The 22782-nt window shown below is 36.8% G+C and overlaps 1 protein-coding gene across 6 annotated transcripts in view; it reads right to left on the bottom strand.

Moving 5' to 3' along the window:
- ATG10 (autophagy related 10) overlaps positions 1-22782 on the bottom strand; it is a 381492-nt gene that overhangs the window by 219705 nt on the left and 139005 nt on the right. The window lies entirely within an intron of this gene.

Genomic DNA, 22782 nt, shown 5'->3' with positions numbered 1-22782 from the left:
GCCATGTTTGTTTAAAATCCTTAAACTTTTATTCTAACCCAGTCTTATCCATTCTAATCCACTGTTACTTCAAAACGCATGTTGCAATAAAACAACAATCAGTTCACAAATGAAAATAAGATAATTTGATATTTTAAATGCATTTTTAGCATCAAGTAGAAAATAATTAGAAATACCATAGTCCTTCAATACATACAGCTTGAGCAAAAAGAGAAAAAACCTTGTCTAAAAGCCTGTAAAACTTTTACCAAGTTATTGTAAATATCCATATTTTTTACTAACTTAATGAAGTAACAGTTTCTTAAAAATTTAGTCAGTACCTGCTGCAATTCTATACTCTGTATGTACCAATAATATTTTAAATTTTCTACTCTAATTATGTATATACCTAATTTACAAAATTAGTTGATAAGAAAAAAAACACTGATTATAATTATCTGGAAAAATTATAACTATATCTCCACCTATTAAAACATTAGTTTTCCATACCTCATGTTATTCTTTCTATTTCATATAAGAAGTGAATAGATTTCTAACCATTTTAGTAGTTTGATTAAAAAAGAATGAATCTCAAAGACAGAATTTATTTTTAGTCTCAGTGAATTCAGAGTGTACTTTTAAGAGAAAATCTAGAAGTTCATTGGCCAGAAAATACATTATAAAAGGTATTTAGACTAACTTTGGCATTTTCAGAAGACTCTCAAGAAGATATTCAAAATGAAGTTACCCATGAGACATGAAGTTAATCAAGAAATTGAAAAAAACACAATTCAGCCAGGTTAACTGCCTATTTACTGAGATATGTTTAGGTTCAACCAATGAGAAGACAAAAGAACTGGTATTTAGGTGCCGCTGAACTATACTTCTCACCTCTGGGCTACTTTCTTTAGAACTTCTTACATAACAACTTTACTGAGTAAATATCTTGTTATAAATCACTGTGTTCAAGGGCCTAGAAAAAAGCCAGTCTCATTTTGTCCTTTGTAAGAAAGAAATTTAGCTGTCAGGACTTGAAGTCTATCAAGAAAACGAAATGATTAGTTTAGTCCAGATATAGCCATAAGCATCAAACCAAATTGTGAAACGAAGTGAGAGATCAAATTTCAAGAGTGAGGTTACAAACACACAGCGATTCTTACAGAACCAAGTGCAAGGAAAAGCATAAAAGTAGGCCAAGTGAAGAGCAAAATTCAGAGTCAGGTTGGTAAGAGTAGGTCAAAACACCGAATTCAGATCCTAAAAACGGAAGGTGAGGTGCTGACATTTGAGACTATCAGCTAACACAGCTCCCTGATAGAGAGGAGACTAAACAGTCTTTGCCATACACCAGTGTATTAGTCAGGGTTCTCTAGGGAAACAGAATCAAAAAAGATATCTGTCAAAAGTAAAGATTTTATCAGTCTCTCACGTGACTGTGGGGATGCACAAGTCCAGGTTCTGCAGGCAGGCTGCAACCAATGGTTCCAATGAAAGTCCAATAAAGGTTCTTGATGAGTTCTGGAGATGTTGGCTGCCCAAAGATGAGTTGGGAAATTCTCACTCAATGCTGGAATCACTTTCCCTTTTAAGGCATTCAACTGATTGGATAAAGTGTTACTCATTGCTGATGGCAATCTCCCTGACTGATATAATTGTAATCAGTTATCTATGATTTACCACTGCAGTAAAGTCAATGGTGACTAAAGTCCATAAATGCCCTTATATTACAGTTACCTCATTGCTTGCTTGACCAAACAACTGGGCACAATTACCTGGCCAAGTGACACATTAGCCTAACCATCACAGTCCACCCCTTGTCAACTCGGCAACCATACACATTACCTTAAAACCATACTTAGTCTCTAAGAAAAAACAGTAACAGACATGCATATATATATATATATATATATATATATATATATATATATATATATTTCCACTTAACAATCTTCAACTCTCCTGCATTGATTCCATACAGAAGAGGGAGCAAGTTTTTGGGTAATGTTCACTCTTAAACTTGACATCCACAAATATTATGACATGAAACTGATATAACTTGTTACATGATAAGGGAAAAGTTTGGGGAAGAAGACAAATTCCTTTTGTGTACATATACAATCATAACAATAATGAAACAGGGAAGAAAGATTCACAACAATTAGCGTTCTCATTTCTGTAACTGATCACATGGTTGAAGTTCATATCTATCACTACCTTCTTCCACTACCCATTCCATGTTTCCATTACCCTCAGCAAGCACTTCATCTGGCTGTGGTTCTTTACCTGGTGGAGTGTATTAGTCAGCCAAAGGGGTGCTGATGCAAAATACCAGAAATCTGTTGGGCATTACAAAGGGTATTTATTTGGGGTAGGAGCTTAGTTACCAGGCCATAAAGCATAAGTTACTTCCCTCACCAAAGTCTATTTCCACATGTTGGAGCAAGATGGCTGTTGATGTCTATGAGGGTTCAGGTTTCCTGGTTTCCTCTCTGGGCTCAGCTCCTCTGTTTTCTCCACAGAATCAGCTGTAGACTATGAGGCTCTCTAGACTTAGCCTCTCTCCACAAAGTTAGCTGTGGACTATCAAGCGAACGGCTCTCATTCCCTGGGGCTCCAGCTTAAGACTTCAGCATCAAACTCCAACATCAAAACTCCAACATCAGAAAAACCCTCAACTCTGTCCTTTGCCATGCCTTTTATCTGTGAATCCCCACCCAACAAGGGGTGAGAACTCAGTGCCCTAATAACTTGGCCCAATTAAAGCCCTAATCATAACTCAATCAGTCCTAGGTACAGATCGGATTACAAACATAATCCAATACCTATTTTTGGAATTCATAACCATATCAAACTGCTACATGGGGTGACCCAAACTTTCATTCCTGGAGATTCTGGGCCATTGTTAGTCCTGCTTGGATTGGGTTGTTGCAATTTTCCATCGACTTTAATCATAGGACATGGCAGTACTAGGAGATGCCTTAGAGGATCTCCTGTATACCAGGCAAACTCTTCTTTACCCCCATTAGGTAGATGCAGTCCTATTTCCCCTTGATAGCCAGGATCGATCACCGCAACCAGTACAGTAATTCCTCTTACTCTGTTCATACAGAGGTAAGAGGAGCCCAAAGTGGCCAGGTGGCAGTTTTAACTTCCAGTTCAATGGAATCATTGTTGTGTTCCCTGGTGACAACATTCCTCCTTTTGGGACTAAAACTTGTAGACCAGCAGAGTTTGAGGTTGCAGGGACAGGAAGCAAAAATTTTCCTAGTGGGCCACTAGGGGTAATAGTGAGTGGTGCCACTCCCATTTCTGCCCCTTGATTCCTGGACCCATGGATCCTGGCTGTGGGAGAACTAGCACCATAGAGTGGATGCTGATTTAGAGTATACACAGTCTCCCAGAGAACAATGCCCCTGCTCCTCAAGGTATTACCATCTAGTTGGCACTGTAATTGAGTCTTCAAAAGGCCTTTCCACCATTCTATCAATCCAGCTGCTTCAGGGTAATGGGGAACATGGTAAGACCAATGAATTCCATGGGCATGTGCCAACTCCTGCACATCATTTGCTATGAAATGGGTTCCTTGGTCAAAAGCAATGTTGTGTGGAAAGCTGTGGCAGTAGATTAGACATTTGGTAAGTCCATGGATTGTAGTTTTGGAAGAAGCATTGCATGCAGGAAATGCAAACCCATATCCAGAGTATGTGTCTATTCCAGTTAAAACAAAATGTTGCCCCTTCCATGGTAAAAGAGGTCCAATGTAGTCAACCTGCCACCAGGTACTAGGCTGATCACCTCGAGGAATGGTGCCATATCATGAGTGTGGGTCTCTGCTGCTGGCAGATTGGGCACTCAACAGTGGCTGTAGCCAAGTCAGCCTTGGTAAGTGTAAGTCTACATTGCTGAGCCCATGCCTACCTCCATCCACACCTCCATGGCCACTTTGTTCATGAGCCCACTGAGCAATAACAGGAGTGACTGGGGAAAGAGGCAGAGTATTAGCCACAGAGCAGGTCATCTTATCCATTTAATTATTAAAATCTTCCTCTGCTGAAGTCACCCTCTGGTAAGCATTCACATGGGACACAAATATTTTCATGTTTTTCACCCACTCAAAAAGGTCTATCCACATACCTCTTCCCCAGACCTCTTTGTTACAAATTTTCCAATCATGTTCCTTCCAATTCCCTGACCATCTAGCCAAAGCATTGTCAACAGTCCATGAATCAGTGTACAAACACACCTCTGGCCATTTCTTCTTCCAAACAAAATGAACAACTAGGTGCACTGCTCAAAGTTCTGCCCAGTGGGAGTATTTGCCCTCCACCTTTCTCCATCAGGGATGTTCCAGAAAGGGGCTGCAGTGTTGCAGCTGTCCACTTTCAGGTGGTACCTGCATATCATGCAGAACCATCTGTAAACCAGGTCCGAGTTTTCTCTTCCTCAGTCGACTGATTATAAGGGACTCCCCAAAAGGCCAAAGTTGTGGGCTGGGAAAGAGAAGGTAACATGGCAGGGGTGGTGACCTTGGCAATTTGGGCTACTTCTTCATGTAACTTACTCGTGCCTTCAGGACCCGCTCAAGCCCTATCTCATATATACCGCTTCCACTTTAGTATGGAGTGCTGCTATGCACACCCAACTTTATGGTTTGGCGGTTCAGACAATACCCAACTTATAATAGGCAACTCAGGTCTCATGGTAACTTGATGGCCCATGGTTAAGTGTTCAGTCTCTACGTAGGCCCACTAGCAGGCCAAAAGCTATTTTTCAAAAGGGGAGTAGTTATCTGCAGAGGATGGCAGGGCTTTGCTCCAAAATCCTAAGGGTCTGTGTTGTGATTCTCATATAGGAGCCTGCCAAAGGCTCCAGATAGCATCTCTATTTGCCACTGAAATTTCCAGTACCATTCAGTCTACTGGATCATATGGCCCAAGTGGTAATGCAGCTTGCACAGCAGCCTGATGGAGAGCCTCTTGTTCTGGTCCCCAATAAAAACTAGCAGCTTTTCTGGTCACCCAGTAAATGGGCCAGAGTAGCACACCCAAATGAGGAATTGTGTTTTCTCTAAAATCCAAGGAGACCAACCTAAGCATTGTGCCTCTTTTTTGGTTGTAGGAAGGGCCAGATGCAACAGCTTAACCTTCACTTTAGAAGGGATATCTATCTCGACATGCCCCACACCACTGGCCACCTAGAAATTTCACCGAGGTGGAAGGACCCTGTATTTTAGTTGGATTTATCTCCCATCCTCTCTCAAACAAATGCATTACTAATAAGTCTAGAGTCTTTGCGACATCTTGCTCACTAGGTCCTATAAACATGACATCATCAATATAATGGAACTGTGTGATGTCTTGTGGGAGGGAGATACAATCAAGATCCCTGCGGACAATATTATGACATAGGGTTGGAGAGTTTATATACCCTTAAGGCAGGTATACTTCTGGCCTTGCCAGCTGAAAGCAAACACTTTCTGGTGGTCCTTACTAATAGCAATTGAGAAAAAAGCATTCACCAAATCAACAGCTGCAAACCAGGTTACCAGGGGATGAGTTGATTTGCTCAAGCAATGATACCACATCTGGGTCAGCAGCTGCAATTGGAGTCACCACCTGGTTAAGTTTATGATAATCTACTGTCATCCTCCAAGATCCATCTATTTTCTGTACAGGCCAAATAAGAGAGTTGAATGGGAATGTAGAAGAAATCACCACCCCTGCATCCTTCAAATCCTTGACCGTGGCACTAATTTCTGCAATCCCTCCAGGCATCTGGTATTGCTTGCACCTGTTATTAGTCCCCTCTCTACCTAACTGTAGTACATGTGTTAATCCCTGGAATCTGGGCTGGCCCTAACATGTGCTCTTAGCCAAGAGAATAAGGTAGAAATGATGTTGAATTGATAAAGGCCTTCTGGAGGTAAAAGAGTTGAAAAGTTTCACCCTGATATTCCTATAGTAGTGTCAGAGCAGACGAATCATTGCACCTTTGTATGACTGTTTTTCATACATTCTTATGTAGGACAAGTAATTCCAAAGAGGTAAAACAATCATTTTATCTTCCAAGATTTCTGGGGCCTATTTCTTTGGATTGAAAATGTATACTAAATGCCATCATTGCATATTAAAGAGAAAACTAAAAGAAGAGTAACTATCAACCCAAGAATTGTGGCTAGATACTGGCTAGAAGGAATGTGTTATCCTTTTATAGTATAAATCATATAAGCTCAATATCAAAGATTCTTCAACCAACAGATACTTAGAAGGTTATGAGTAAGAAAAATTATTGTATTGCACTTAAATTAGAAAGTCAGTATTTTTTGCTTCTTAAAAGCCATGATCTCAATGCATAAAGACCTTATTCTCTAATAATAATTGATCAAAGGAGAGTGATTTCACTGTTTACTTGTACTACTGTTAGTGACAGATCAGAACCTATAAGAACCTGACAACAAAATACCCCAGACAAGTGTAAAATCTATGAAACATAAAAGAGTATATGCCCCACAAGATGAAGAAAAGAAAATCTTACAAGCATTTTCTAAAGCATCAATCACATCCGAAGGGAGTGCCACAGAGAGGATTTTGCTTTACAAAGTCCTGGCTTCCTTCAAGGTCGTTCATGATGGTGATACAAAGATATCTGCAATACTGTGTTTTCAGTCTCACCACTCAACAACTGCCTTGGGTCCTTAATGAGTTTACTAGCTGAGCTTCATCTTAATAGAAGCAGTTGAGTTCTAAAAAAAATTCATCCCAGCTTAGGGCAGCTTCTCACACAGCCACAAAAAAAATAAACAATATACTTGTTATATAGTAATGGACACTGAGTTAAAATAAATGTGACATCCATAGAGCCACTAAATATTATTACAACCAAAGTTTCTCTCATTTATTCATCATTCTGCTTGAAATCTAAATAAAATATTTACCTTTTAACATTGAATCTTATTTTTGTTGCTCTGCTTTCTTCCTGAAGACACCCTTCATTTACTAAACCTTAAATTCTTTGAAAGACAATTCAAATTATAAAGGATATAAAAAGCCTAAATTAATGGCTTGTGAAGCAAGATTAGGATTAGGCAGCAGATAAATCTGAAAATGTGGATCTAGTATACATTCTTATTCGTTTTTTTTTTTTTTGTAGGAGGTACAGGGGATTAAACCCGGGACCTCATACATGCGAAACGCACTCAACCACTGAGCTCTACCCACTCTGTGCATGCATTTTTTTTAAAGCCACCAGAATGTACCTCTACCACAGAGGACTATTGTGTATTCTTAATATATTTAATATATTATTCTATTACTATACTATTGAGGGAGTCCAATTTAGTCTATTATACTATTAATGTTTTTCATTTGATAATATTTGCTTCTACTGTAAGAATCATCACTGATGATTATCCATATATACTAAGCTGTCTGGTAGACTTAAGTAATTCCAGGTTAAACTAGCTTCTCTGAGAATATTATTAATATCAGAGTCCCTCAAAAGGATCATCACATTTTGCTTGTCTCTGAGGTACTCCTATCATACTCACAGGACAAGAGCTATATGGCCATGAAAAATTCAAGAGGGCTTACCAGGGAGGACTTGTATGTCCTCAATGACATTCCCAGGGTTATAGGCAGAGGAAAAGATTTCTAGACCTCTCTTTAAGTGTATGCCAATCAAAAGAATCCAAATAACACTGTTGAAAAGAATTTTACAGGTAAAAAATGTCATAAAAAGATAATTATAATAATAATTAGTTCAAATAGTAATATCCAATACTAATAATGGAAAAAACTTAACACAGATCAGAAAATGCCAGAAAAATACTTTGTTACCAAACTCTCCTGAGAAGAAAATTACTACTTCCTAGGAGTATTCTATTCCTTTCAATATCCTTTAGTACAGCGCATGATACTCAATAGATGCTCAGAAATATTTGTTGAATAAATCAGTAAGTAAAAGAATGAAATTAAGCAAAATATGAGCACTAACTCTATAAGGTCAGTGGAGTATCACTTAGTATGCAGAAATAACACTTTCCTAAATTGAGCATAACCAGAGAGCTTACTGTTTTTTGGAAAGTCAATATTTTTCAAAGATTTTTGTTCTGAAAAAATATTTCAATGAAAACTTTGTAATTATATAATCCAAAAATACTTTTATTACTACTAAACCATATAATACCATAGAGACATTTATAACTAAACATCATTTATTAAAATAATTTTATGTTATGAACAAACTTAAATTTTCTAAATTTATTATGCAATATAGAGCAAAACTGAAAGAAATGCAAACTAGGTACAAGCTAGGTAACTTTACTTAATAAACTTAATTGTTATGGAAAACATTTAACTGCATTATTTAACTTGGATGTTGGCTGTCCATTCAAAATATCCCTTAATTTCTCTCTACATGATTCCTGGCACTGAAAACACCCTCCATCTAACCTCTGTGTCTTCCTAGCAAGCTCTTTCTATCTTGCCCTCATGGTATTTTCCAACTGTCTGCCTTAAACAGAGTCCTTGCTAGCATTGGCTTGTTGCTAGTCAGTATTTAGCTCTCTCTTTCTGTAGCTAAGAGAGAATAACCATCTGTTTCACACAGCTTTTCATTCCTATGATAGCTTTCTACTCTTTTTTTTTTTTTTTTCCAATTCTGAACCAGAAAGCAAGAGAGAAAACAAAGCACCTTAGGTTCATAAGAAGCTGAAGAATACCCAGGAGAGCTTCCTCCCAAACAGGAAAAATGCTTCCTTAACAACCAAGTTACTAAGACCAATTAACCTTTTCTCACTATCAATATTCAATTTACTTAAAACCCTTTTTGGTTAAGCATTTCAGTTTTGCAATGAGCTTTCAGTCAGAGAAAAAGGTACTTCTATTTTAAGGCCCTTTCTCCTGAATGTCTCCAAGTACAATCTGAACTTAATATAAAGTGTTAGGTGAATTCTTAACATGATGTAAGAGAGTGGAGACACAGAAATGGCAAAGAAATTAAGTACAGTCAACCAACATATGCCCAAAGTAAAACTGAAACATTTCAGAATCAGAGACAGGAAACCATATAGGATAAGAGATATGGAAAAGATGCTGTGTAGCTGTCATTGCTTCATACTTGCCTTAGCTGATTTATGTCCCTTCCACACAACCAACAAAGCTCAGGTTACCACTATATAATCACAATCTCAGTAGAATCTCCAGGAAAAGATGAATGGAAGATTGGCACACAGACAGTAACAAAAGCAAGGAGTTTCCTTTCATGTAAGAAAGACCAAAATTAAAACTAGTGAGGATCTAGCATTTCAAAGCCATGAACTCTTTCAAAAGTAGCAAAAACCATTACACATTTAAAGAAACAGAGATGGTTCTATAGAAAGTATACTAATGCTCAATTAAAATTCTACCCCTTCTCAAGATTTCAAGCTATGAGATGGAGAGTTGTAATTTCCAATGATTATATTATTATGCTGTATTTCAGTTAGGGTAAAAAAAATACTTGACAGAAATATTGTACAATGGGTAATTATTTCTTTCCTGATGCTCATTTTCCAGGTCTTGATGAAACAAAGTCTTTTGGTAAATAATTTAAAATTTTCTTTAAATACCATTTTAATGTAATATACAACAACTTCAAATGTATAAACTAATTTCAAATAGGAACTATAAATCATACCTCAGCAGTTTGGTAGCAACATTTCAATATCAACTTGTAATGGCATTTATTGTATCTCAAAACAATCCTTGCTTCTAACAGCTACAACAAAGATTTCAAAAAGAGTTTTGAATTTTAGTTTTGTCACTTAACATTGTCCATCTCTCTATCCCACTTGCACAATAAAGCCTTAAGGTAGCTCCTAATAAAAATTAACTTTTGCTAACCTTTCCACACATCACCTTATTTGATCCTCATAACCATGAGACAGAGATTGGCATTATTTCCTTCTCCAGTTGAGGTGTCTGCAGTTAACAAAGAGTGGGAAGAGGGAATTAAACTTTACAAAGCACCTACCACAATAGGTGTTTACTTTCATAGCATATTTAATGCACACATCCACCCATCCCCAAGTTATGCACACTTCTCAATTCCCCCATCTCCCAACCACTGTATTTGGGATTCCTATTTTACAGATGAGGAATTTGGAGCTCAAAGAGATTTGGTAACATGTTCAAGGCCACAGAGTTAAAATGAGAGAAAATTGGGATTTAAAAAACAGATTTGACCACTCCAAGCCCTTGCTCTTTCAACCATGCCACACCACCTGCTACCCAAAGCCTACAGCAAGCTCCACTCTGCTGCTCTCCAAATCCCTTCCACTGACAGCAATCACCAAGGATCTAAGGTAAGATTTTTCAAATGCAAGTCATAGACCATTATATAGGTTTTGAAATCAATTTGGTAGATCTCAACCAATTTTTTCCCACAAAATAGAGCAGAATAGATTATTAGAGTAGAGTAGATCAAAAAGAATGAGAATTCTTTCATGAGCCTTGATTTCAGGTATGTGTGTATGGAGTGTAGTGGATCCTGATGTAAAATGTATTTCTTCTTGTAGGTTTACATTCAAAACGTCTGAAAGCCCCTGGTCTCCACAGATGCTCTCACACAAATTTGAATCTGGAAGAGACTTATCAAGGGACTGGCAACTACTGAATGCTCAGTTTTCTTCTGTTAAATAACATCAGGAAACATAAGACAGGAAGCCCCTGCTCAGATAAGGCAGAAAAAGGATTACCTAGAATCAGCATAGGAGGAGGAGGAGGATTGTATAATTACACACCTCCTTCACAGCAGCTCCAATCCAACAAGTAGATAGTATGGTTTATTTTTTACAGCACTAATTATGTAATTATCCATAACATGAAATCAGTTCCAGCTGATTCCATCTATCACAGGTTTCCTGAAACATTCTTTTGTTTATCTTTTTAAAAAGAACACTAAACTACTAATCATCTTGTGGGTAAAAGTTCCAGTATGGAAACTAGATAAACATTTCTTGAGAAAGATCTTGTGCCAAATATGACACTTTGGGTTCTTTTTAGATAAACGGCAATTGAAATTTCATTCGGAAATTCAATTATATTATCATATTTTCTTCATTATTTTATAAAATGACTATTGTAGAGTAAAAATTCCACCTTGGATATTTTCACAAAAAGTGTTTCTATAGGATAAAAAACAGTTGTTACTTATAATATTAATACTTCTTCTGGTATATCTATCATTCAAAATTATTTCTTGAGATTGTTCTATGAAGATAAATAAGCTATGAATCCTGCACTCACAGAGCAAGCAGTTGATTAGGGGCCTTTGGTTTCCACACTGCTGCTTCCCAGCACCGTGGAGCAAAATTAAAACCCCCAGCTACCAGCTAATACCTGCAAGAGATGCAGACCAGCCAGAAAGACTTGTAAACCCTCTAACAAATGAAAAATTAAGACCAAAAATACACAGAAAAGGACCAGAGCAAGGAGAAAGAATACACACTGTAGATGCCATCCAGTTCTCCTTCCACATATTCACACTACCCTTGGCTGTACCCACCTCAAGCCTGTCTGACAAGGTCAAATCCCATTTGCTCATTAGCTGCAAAGAGTCAGCATACCTCAAACTGGCAAGAACAATCTCTCAGGGTCTTCCTCACTTGTTCCCCACCTAAACCTCACTGCAGTCTCATCTCTGCCTAACTCTAACCCTTGCTATCAACATGCCCTTTAGCTCTTTGGGTCATTGTTTGTACCGCACTTACTGGTACTTATATCCATTTTCCTTATCGGATTCTCACTTGGTCTTTCTCTCTGACTCTCAATGCTCCCTACTAACTTGAGTAGGAACCCTATACTTAGGAACCTAACAACATACAAGCAACCTGGCTAATGCCCTAGCACAGCTAGTCTAAAACCCTTCAGGAGGGGAGATTCAGACAAACACTACTAAAAACTCCAACTATTTCTCAGACCAGTCTAAAGTTACAGCTTAATACTCTCATGCTCCACCCAAAATTACTTTCCTCAGGGTACAGTCCTTCTTGCTTCCCACTACTACGTTCTACACTTACCTCTACATATACCCCCTAAAGCCATTTCCAAGAACTCATGATGTAATATGTGGTAGGAAAGGTACTAGATGATTAATTCCAACACTTTGTGTCACCAAAAGATTATGGTTTGGAGGAACTTTTTGGGAGTTGACTTCCAATCTCAAGAGTGCCCAGGATGTGCTGCAACCTCTCTATAAGTACTAAGTATCACAGAAGAAAACAGGATTAGCTGATAGGTTTATAAGGTAAATAGAGGGACAAATGGAATCCATCCCCAGTCCCCAAGTTTCTTCTTACTAGATCCCAAACCTGTATTTTTAAGTCAGTCTGCCAGGGGATGAATTGGAAAGCTATGGACACTTCGGTTTTATTTGAGGCAATTGTCCAAGATTCTCTATACTTAAGTCTATGCTCTTCATCTTGATTTGGATTGGTTGACCTTCAAGACTCCCTGATGACTCTGACTTAGAGGAGATGCTGGAACCACTGCCACAAAATAATAGTGAAAATGACCAGCCAAGGGGAATAAAAAGAATTCATTGTCAGCAGTGTCACAAAGTCAAAAAGAAGAGAGAATTTCAAAAACAAAGGGCTTAGTCAATAGCTTAAAACTTTGCAGTGTGATCAAGGGGGATAAAGACAGTAGGTGTGGAAGGAAGCAATTTCCATAACTTGACTTTGGTGAAACCAGAGGAAAACAGTTGAAATTGGAACAAATGACAAAAGAATGAAGGTATTACAGAGTATCTACCCAAAGCATCTAAAGGAAAGAAGAAAGATAGGATTGTAGAAGATTGGGAAGCGGTGAAAATAGATTTGGTATAAAGTTCATGGGCCAAGGGTGGTGGTGTAGACATTGCTGAAATGGTCAAGGTCAAGACTAAGCAAGTAAGAAGCCAAGAGAATAAAAAAGGGACAGATGTCATACAGGGCCTCGAGTCAAGAGGAGTGTGCAGAGCATGTTTAGAGGGAGAGACAGCGTAAATATAGTTGAAAACTAGGAGGTTGTGAACAAAGAGGAAGATTTCAGAGTTTGACATCATCATTATATTTTTTCCCTTTTGTGTCATATCTACCAAACCATAAGGAAATCAGGCTGAACTGTTTGATAAATGATTATTGGAAAGATGGCACTTAATAATATCACTTCAGAATGCTGAGTTTATTGCATTCAAAAAATTCCTTAGTTTCAGATTTACAACTACTACTTTTCTTTTCCTTCAAAATAAGCTACAGTCAATACCTGGAGCATCAAGACCAAATTTAATCTGCCAAGCTGCTCTACCTACCCTCTGACCCAATGGCCAAAGAAGATGGTATTCTCCCAGGCATCCATTCAGATGTTCTTTATGTAACACTACCAGGCTGACAGCCTTCCTACTCTTTTCAATCCTTCCTAATTAGGCGATAGCTAAGATAAACCTGTAGTCTCTACCCTCTGAGGTCAGCCAATACTAGAGGTAACCTCCCCTTAATACTCTTCACAAAACACACAGAATAACAGTTGCTAAGTGCAAGGAATACTCTAAAACAGCAAATTTGCAAACACCATATGGAAGAACATTATTGAAGCTCCCATATCCCATTTATGCAATCAAAAACAATACGGTTAAAACACTGAGTTTTCCCTCTTAAAGAACTCCTCCCCTTAGATTTTCACTTTAAAAACCTTTAACGCAACCCAATAATTGGTTATTTCTATTTACTTTAAAATAAAATTATTGTTATTTACCCTTAGGCACATACATTCAGAAATAAACTTTAACAAAATATTCCTGAGCACTTTGTAAATACCATTTAATAAACAGAAAAGAAATTAATAATAACAAAATATTTACACTAAGATTGCTGACTTTTCATTAAGTTAGCAGTATATTGGGGAGAAGGTAAAATTCTAGATTCCAATCCAGAAAAAACAAGATAAAGGCATTATTAATTCCTGGCATTTATGTTCCAGGCACTGTGCTAGGTGCTCAGGACACAGTGGTGATCAAAGTGATATAATCAGGTCAGCACTTGAGTCTAGTAGTAAGATTCAGAACCACTACTCCAGTTTGAAAATGTCTTACCTTCACCCAGTCCAGCCCATCTATATTTTCCATAAAGGCTCTGTAATAGTGAGCATTTAAGGTCCTGGTAGAAGAATTACTGGGACCACATTAGGCCTATTCTGGTAGGTACCATCTACATGCACAACTGTGCTTAGCTCTGGGCAATCGTTTTGCAGTAAAATAATACTCTAAATAATGCTTAGCTTTTACCTGATGTTTTAAAAAATCTTGACAAATAGCTAACTTCATTCAAGTTACCCAAAGAAATTCAATAATCCTTTTAACATATGAAGATTATAGTTTAACATGAGAGTCCACATTTCTTTTAATATTTAATTCCTTTAGAATATATGATATTGTTTTTCAGTTCTACATAGAATATTATGCTGATAGATATTTATTCCACTTCAAAAATAATTTTTAAGATTAACTTTTTCAATTTTTCTAAGAAAAAGAAATTTAAATATAATTAATAAAATAATTTTTAAAACTCAAGTATTTAATCTTTTATGAAATTGAATTTTTTCTTATTAAAGATTTGTTTTTATTTATTTCTCTTCCCTTCTTCCCTTCCCCCTCAACCCCCCAATTGTCTGCTCTGCTCTTTGTGTCCATTTGATGTGTTCTTCTGTGACCGCTTCTATCTTTATCAGCGGCACCGGGAATCTGTGTTTCTTTCGTTGCGTCATCTTGCTGTGTCAGTTCTCCCTGTGTGCAGTGCCATTCTTGGGCAGGCTGTACTTTCTTTCACATTGGGTGGCTCTCCTTACGGGGCACACTCCTTGTGCATGGGGCTCCCCTATGCGGGGGGCACCCCTGTGTGGCAGGGCACTCCTTGTGCATCAGCAATGAGCACAGGCCAGCTCCCCACGGGTCAAGGTGGCCCAGGGTTTGAACCGCAGTCCACCCATGTGGTGAGTGGATGCTCTATCAATTGGGCCAAGTCCACTTCCCCACTTCTATCCTTATCAGCAGCACTGGGAATCTGTGTTCCTCTTTGTTGCATCATCTTGCTGTGGCAGCTCTCCATGTGTGCAGCACCACTCCTGGGCAGGCTGTACTTTCTTTCGCGCTGGGCGGTTCTCCTTACGGGAGAGCCCTATCCATTGGGCCAAGTCCGCTTCCCGAAATTGAATTTAAATGTAATATATTTTAGTAATGTATTTCTCTCCACACATGGACTTCCCACTGGCTTCAAAAAAAAAACCAAAGGGAAAGAAAGGAGTACTAAAAGTGGCTTCACTTTCATTTATTTTAGATTTCATTATAAAACCAACATATTCTGCTCAGAAATTCTCCGTGAAAAAAGACCCACATAAAGTTTGAAACCCCCAATCAATCTATCATGTCCTTTAAAAAGCAGTATCATGGGACACATCTCAAACTCATCAAAGAAAATGGGAGGAATATATAATTAGGGCAGTTAAAATAATGCATAATGTCTTTCCTCAGAAACAACTGGTTCCTAAGACCTTTACAACCAGAGATAAGTAATTCTGCCTCGAAAACTTGTCAAATTTTGGTACAGAAATACCATCTCATTATTCTCTCACATTCATATCTCCTGTTAGAAATTTATCTTACTTTTGATTTTAAAATAAATAAATGTGTATCTCTATTGGAAATATATATATAGGAAGTTTCCTGATAAAACTCATTGCTGAGTTAAAATATGGATTAGAATGCACTTACAGGTGTTCTACCATAGAATTATTGTGACTCTAGCAATGGAAGAAATTTTATCATTGATGTGGAGACAGTGGCCACAGGAGTTGCTGAAGGCAGGGAGAGGGAAGAAAAGGTGTGAAATGGGGACATTTTCGGGACTTTGAGTTGTCCTGAATGATATTGTAGAGACAGATGCAGGAAATTATATATCCTGCCATAACCCACTGAATGGTTGGGGGAGAGTGTAAACTACAATGTAAACTATAATCCATGCTGTGTAGCAGTGCTCCAAAATGTATCCATCAAATGCAGTGAACGTGCCACACTGATGAAAGAGGTTGTTGATGTGGGAGGAGTGGGAGGGCGGGGGGAGAAGAGTGGGGTATATGGGAACCCCTTATATTTTTTAATGTAACATTTTCTGTGATCTATGTATCTTTTTTAAAAAAGAGACAATAAAAAATAATAAAATTTTTAAAAATTTTAAAAAGTCATTGGCATGACAGGTGCTTTTACAAGGGCTTTTCTGTTAGCTTGATAAATAGAATAAGAATTAGTTATCTATCTGGAGTTATTCAACTTGATTTGTCTCTCTCTCTCTCTCAAAAAAAAAAAAAAATAGATGCCAAACACAGCAAAAGAGCACAGAGAATTTCAAAGTTAGAAGTAAACCCAGGAAGCCATTTAGGTAATAGGTTCTCATGGTTCTAATGCACTCCTGGAATTTTGCAGTGATGTAACACGGGTACCAAGGCACTAGAGAAGAAAGAATGTTTAATAGGATGTGGAGCCCATCCCTGATCTAAAAAAGACTTCCTGGCTTCACAGAAGAACAGTGAATTGCATTAAGACCTCTAAGTAACAGATCATTAGTTCAAATATTTCTAGTGCCAACTTTCTATATGTGGTTTCTGATAGGTTCTAGGATTAAGTAAACAAACACTTTGGTCATATACTAGCCAAAGAAACATAGTTTGTATAATGCATACTATATCTAGCCCACTAATCCTCAACCGGGCAAAACCAATTGGAACTGATTGGTTTTCAGAATAATCTCTTCTCTTTTTTCCTCAAACACCACCATCACTCCATGGCACATGCTTACACTTTGAATCAAATAGAACTAAAATTAAATTTGTCTTTGAATTTTTCATGACACCCTAAGAAAAACGAAAAGGTGGGCTTGGTCTCTGCTGCTGCATAAATAATTATTTCCTAAATAAACGCATTTATCTATCAGTATTAGATTCATCATACCAACACATAGTGAGCAACTATTATATATGCATCTATTTTTATCTACATTTATTAACTACAACAGACTTCCTGGTATTTAATATTGCTATAATAATTACATTTTCAAATACTAGGGCTAATCACGCTTATTACTCATCATTTACATTTATCATAATGTTTACACATCAGTCTAAAAATATCAGTTGCTTTACAGAGAAATTGTTATACTTACTGAGAACTGTGGCTTGTCATTTACTCCATAATAAAAACACATAATATTCTGACATATGAGCCTGTTTTAGACATACAAAATAGAGTTCATCCTAGGAGCCACTTAATAAAATCCTTAGGGCAAATGAGTATATTTGAAGCCCTGGTTACCTCAGAGATCATCATTCTCTGAATATGTTCTTTTCACAACTGAGATCATCTCCTGTTACGGATTCTCAGCTTTATGCTTCAGGAAATTTATGATAGGTTGTTTTCTGCTGAAGGCCTCACTCTCTGTAATATTCTACCTACTCTAGTCTGAGGAGAGTCCCAGTTAGTGGACTATAAGGCCCTAGGACAAAAGCCTTTTTCTCCAGTCACATACTAATACTATTTTTATGATTCCAGCATTTTCATAGTTTTAAAAAATGTAATCTAAAGGTGCAACCTGAGGCTCTAAAGTAACAAGGCTAGTAAATGAATAAATAAAATATGCTCAATACCCACCACTGACACATCTTCAAAAGGAAGAAAAGGAGCTTCAGAATTCTTACTTCAGAGAGAAGCATACAAACCTCAATAATATAAAAGTTATTGACAAACTCAAATATGTATGGCCACCTGAACTGTTTTAATCAAAAGACAACATTTGGGCCATCTCTATTCTATGACAATGATTCAAAATTTCATAAATGAAGAAATTAGAGATAAAAAGAAAATAGAAAGCAATGTCAGCTAGAAACCTTGTTCTATAAAAGACTTTCAGACATTTCTCCCTTCTAAGCATTTTTACTACTGATTATGAAAGTACAATATTCATATTGAATAATCATGTCACTGTTTCCTTTTATTAAAAGTGGTTTAATATTAAACATGATAGTTTCTTCAATATCACTCTAGTTTTTATTAGCCAGTAAAATAATTAAGAATCTAACAACATATTTTTAAAGTTTTGCAGCTATTTTGCAATAATACACACATGCTTTTTTTTTTTTTTTTCAGGAGGCACCAGTAACCAAACCTGGGACCTCCCATGTGGGAAGGAGGGGCTCAACCAGTAGAGCCACATCCACTCCCCAGATATGAATTTTAAAGGTTAGTAAATGAATAATTTTCACCAACAACAGTCTAATTATCTAATTGGAATATCAGGCTTGTATTCCCATCTCCATTCTCAAGCTATCATTTCATTTTTTAAAATAAGACTTTAGTAAGGGCTTTCTACAATAACCTCCTGTTTGTTAAGGCAGGAGTTTATTGTTAAATCACATTTTTCACTACTGTTAAATGATCATATCTTAATTTCTCTAAGAAAAACCTTCAGTTAAATACAAGAAAATCATAAACTGATCAAATGTAGTTTTGCATCAACACGTATTTATGGAAATAAGTATCACAAATAATAAGATATGTCAAGGGCCATTGGTAAGTTTGTTAGCTCCTGTTGATAATATTCATTTATATTTAGAGGATTTTAAATCAATGCAATGAATTTATTTTGGTCACTAGTTTAAAAAAAAAAAAAGATCTTCAAAATCTGCCACACTCCTGCATGTCATTTCACAAATTCAGAAATACTGTAAGCTCATAATAACTACTCTCAATTAATGTCTATAATGATTAACCTATAGGAACTCTTGTTCCCCAAGACCAATGCTAAAAGACAGCCCAATATATTTGGTAGATTTCTGAGTGTCACCTCATTTTTTTAGCAATTATTTCAAACTATACTTTAAAAATTCAAAGAAGACACAAATTATAACTTTTCACAAATAATTTCATTTTCTATTGTATTTCATTTTGAGTTTAAAATCCTATGAAAAACTTATTCTCTTAACATAGTAGATAATCTCACAAGCAAAAAAAAAACCATGAATACAGCTGTCTTTCCACAATCAAAACTACTGGTTCAGATTAGCCAGGAAAGAGTTTCTTTCCCATGTAATACAAAGAAGAAAAAACAAAACAAAACAAAACAAAACCAAAAAATGCAAAAATTTGCAACAAGAAAGCAGAGGCTTTCTTTTTGAACACCATTAAATAGGAAATGTGCTATATACCTACAGAACCATAGGTCTTTAAATTTTAAAGAGAATTTAGAGGGCACCTAGTTCAGTTTTCTACACAATGCATAATCCTTTCTAAAATAGTCAAGGCCAGAGGTTATAAACCTGAGGGTGATTTGCAGCCCAAAGATGATAGTCTGTTTGGCCTTCACAGTATTTTTTACTATTATTAAGCCAACACACAAAAATCCAGATCTTTTCCTTCCCTTAAAAATTCACCTGGGGCTAAGTGTCTGCTGCCTCTTTGGATGAGACCTGCCCTCACTATTTCTCCACAGCACCCACCACTTCCAATCAGTGCACTTCGCTCAGCTCAGTTAGCAGCCTGGCTGCTGTAAGGTTCTGAGTATCTGAGTCTGAAATCACTGTTTCAGAGAGACAGTTACTCACTCTGTAGCTGAACATCTCCACTAAATAAGAGGCAACTCACAATGTTGCAAACTGACTAGGCAACTCTATACATTAGAAATATCTGTCTAGAATAATTTCCAGATACTGGAACTAGTCCTGTCTTCTAAGGCAATGAAAAGGAAGTTTATCCTCTTCAATGGGAAAGCTTTCTAGATATCAGAAGACAATCAACCTTCCTGGGTCTTCAGGTTTAATTTAACATCTTCAGTACCTGCAACCATTCTTCATAAAGTTGTTTTGAAGCCTACTCATTGTCGTTGGCATGCTCCTTTGCATGGATGACTTCTAGTCATGATTTATTTATTACTTAACTATTTTTATGTATTCACTTGTTATTTAATATTCTCATTATCAATGTTCTTCTTCATATGTAATAATGTAATATTTCCTTGATCTAGATCAGTGGTTCTCAAAGTTTTTTGTCTCTGGACACCTTTATATTCTTAAAATTCTTTGAGGATCCCAAAGCTTTTGTTTAGGAGAGTTACATCTATTGCTATTTACTACATAAGAAATTAAAACTGAAATTTAATTTTTTTAAAATACATGTTGGCTCCCTCTGCCTGGAGCATCCCACACCAGATCTCAGTATGTATTTCCATCTTTCTCTCCCATTTCTCAGTGAGCTCTGTTCTTTTCCCTCATTTCCCAATAAATTCTTTTCACTGACCCAACCGAAAAATAAATAAAATAAAATAAAACAAAATACATGTTAACATAACAGCATAGTGCTATGAAAAATACATATTCCTAAACAAAAAAAAATTATTAAGGAAAGTGGCATCGTTTACATTTTTGTGAATCTTTTTAATGTATGGCTTAACAGAAGATGGCTAGATTCTCATATCTGCTTTTGCACATAATCTATTGCAGCATCACTAGTAACCTCTGCTTATAACTTAACTAATGTAGCATAAGTTCCAGTTAGTTTTTCTAGCATCCACTTAATTTTTTTGGTTTGTCTTGAGCTATGGTCAACTAAAATACCCACCCAAATTACTACCAAGCCAAACTTCCCTCTTTCAATCTAAATATAGACCTATATGTACATATCCCCATTGATTTCAGAGATTTTCAGGTAGGGCATGCCACTGTTTTGCTGACCAGATTCCCCCTGGGCACCCATCCTCACTCAGCTCTTTTGAGAACAGGCTGGTAACACACAGCTGCTCCCTTCTCTGGAGAATTCCTCTCAATAAAACTGGAGCCTCCTTGCCTGGGAAGCTATGTCCATGCTTCCCAATGACTACCTGACAAGCCAATGATGGTCACAGAGTACATTTTAGAAGATGAAATGAATTAATATATGTAAAGCACTCAGAGCAATGCCAGTACTTAGTGCCCAATTACCAAGGTGCTATCTTTTTATTATTATTATCTCATCATCATCATTTTACCAACCATATTTCATCCAAGAAGCTCTGCTGTCATAGAACACTTGGATCTGAAGACTTTCATGGCAATACAATCTTTGGAATCCTTGGCTCCTCTGCCACATGGCAAGGCACATGCCAGCATCTGCTGGTCTCTCCCTCTCTCTCCCTCTCTCTTCCTCTCTCTCTCCCTCTCTCTTTCTCTCTCTCTCTCAAATAGGATTAAGATCCTTAATGAGGTGCAAACCCCCGAAGAGAAATAACAGGAATAAAAGATATAGAGAAGAAAAGCAGCTAAAAAAATCTTATGTGATTAGAAGGGGAAAATTATTTCTAGGCCACATATAATGCATGTAGGTATGTGTTCATCTATGCAATAGTAATCTTCCACTTACTGTTTCTGCTATGTAGTGGGGGCAGGGGAAGCTTGGATATACACTGAGATGGGGTACTGGACTGTCTTTCTCTAAACTTTAAAATCTTCCTCTGTTATTTGAGAAAAGAGAGAATGAAATGCCCATCAGAGCTACAGCTCTAAAGGAAGCTTACAAGGATTGATGAAGACTCCAAATGAAGCCACTGGACAGATATCGAACATAATCCTAGGGATCTCAAGGAGGTGAGAGAAAAGAGTTAAAGGTTTCACACTTCAAGAGATAAAAACAACAAAAAAGGAATAATGATTTAAAATAATAGTCAATAGATAGTTCAAAAGGTATAAACCATACCTGAAGTCTATTGTTTATACCACATAAACTACTTTTTTCACTTACCATGATGTGGACACTGAATCCTTTTTCATTTGAAAACTAACAGAGATAATTTTTAATGATGAATTCATCATAGAGATATGCAAAACTAAACCAATCCATTACTGTTGTCCATCCATTCTTTCTATTATAAATAATGATGGCATGCAGATAAATCATTGTGTATAGTTTTTATTGTTTTATAAGTTTTTCTCTGCAAAATACTTTGATGTAAAAGTATTGCATCAAAGAATAAGATGTTTTGAAGGATGGATATAGGGATAGATACATAATAAAACAAGCAGAGCAAAACATTAACAGCAGGATCCATGTGGTAAGTATATAGATATGCATTGTAAAATTCTTTCAACTTTTCCATATGTCTCAAATTTTTCATAATACAATTTTGGAAAATTTTATATATTATGAAGACAAATTCCTAGAATTAGAATAGATTTTCACAGTATGGGCACATCTATAAACTTTATGAAATTAAAACATCAACCAGAAAGTGTCAGTTGCCTCACACTCTCGACACCACTTTTGAACACTTTTTAAATCTAGCTTCCTAGGGAAAAACTGGTAATTCATCTTTTTACTTATCATTTATATGTGCATTTTTAAAGTTAATATACAGTGAATTGAAAAGCTTCCTTGCCTTCAGATTTCATGTTATTTGAACCAGGAAGCAGTAATCAAGATTCCAGCACCCACCCAGGGGCACTTAGCTTATTAGTAAAGACAACACTCTCAAGAATACCTTGTAAACCGATTTATATTGGCAAGCGTTACTTTCAGGCCAGCATCATACACAGGCAGTGATGAGTAATGCCTGATTGTCAAACGGATCTGATGTCACACGTCATGAGAAAAGACTCTTCATAAACAAAAAAACTCCTCTCCCATTTTATCACAATGCTTGGAATTCTAACCCTCAGTGATTTTTTCCTTTGTGTTCAAGCAGCTAGGTCCCCACAAATTCTTTTTTAAGATTCAAAC

Source organism: Dasypus novemcinctus, chromosome 2 (assembly GCF_030445035.2).
Source record: "Dasypus novemcinctus isolate mDasNov1 chromosome 2, mDasNov1.1.hap2, whole genome shotgun sequence".
Lineage (NCBI taxonomy): Eukaryota > Metazoa > Chordata > Mammalia > Cingulata > Dasypodidae > Dasypus > Dasypus novemcinctus.
Note: the sequence above shows the minus strand (reverse complement) of the source record. Positions and strands in the feature narration are given on the sequence as shown.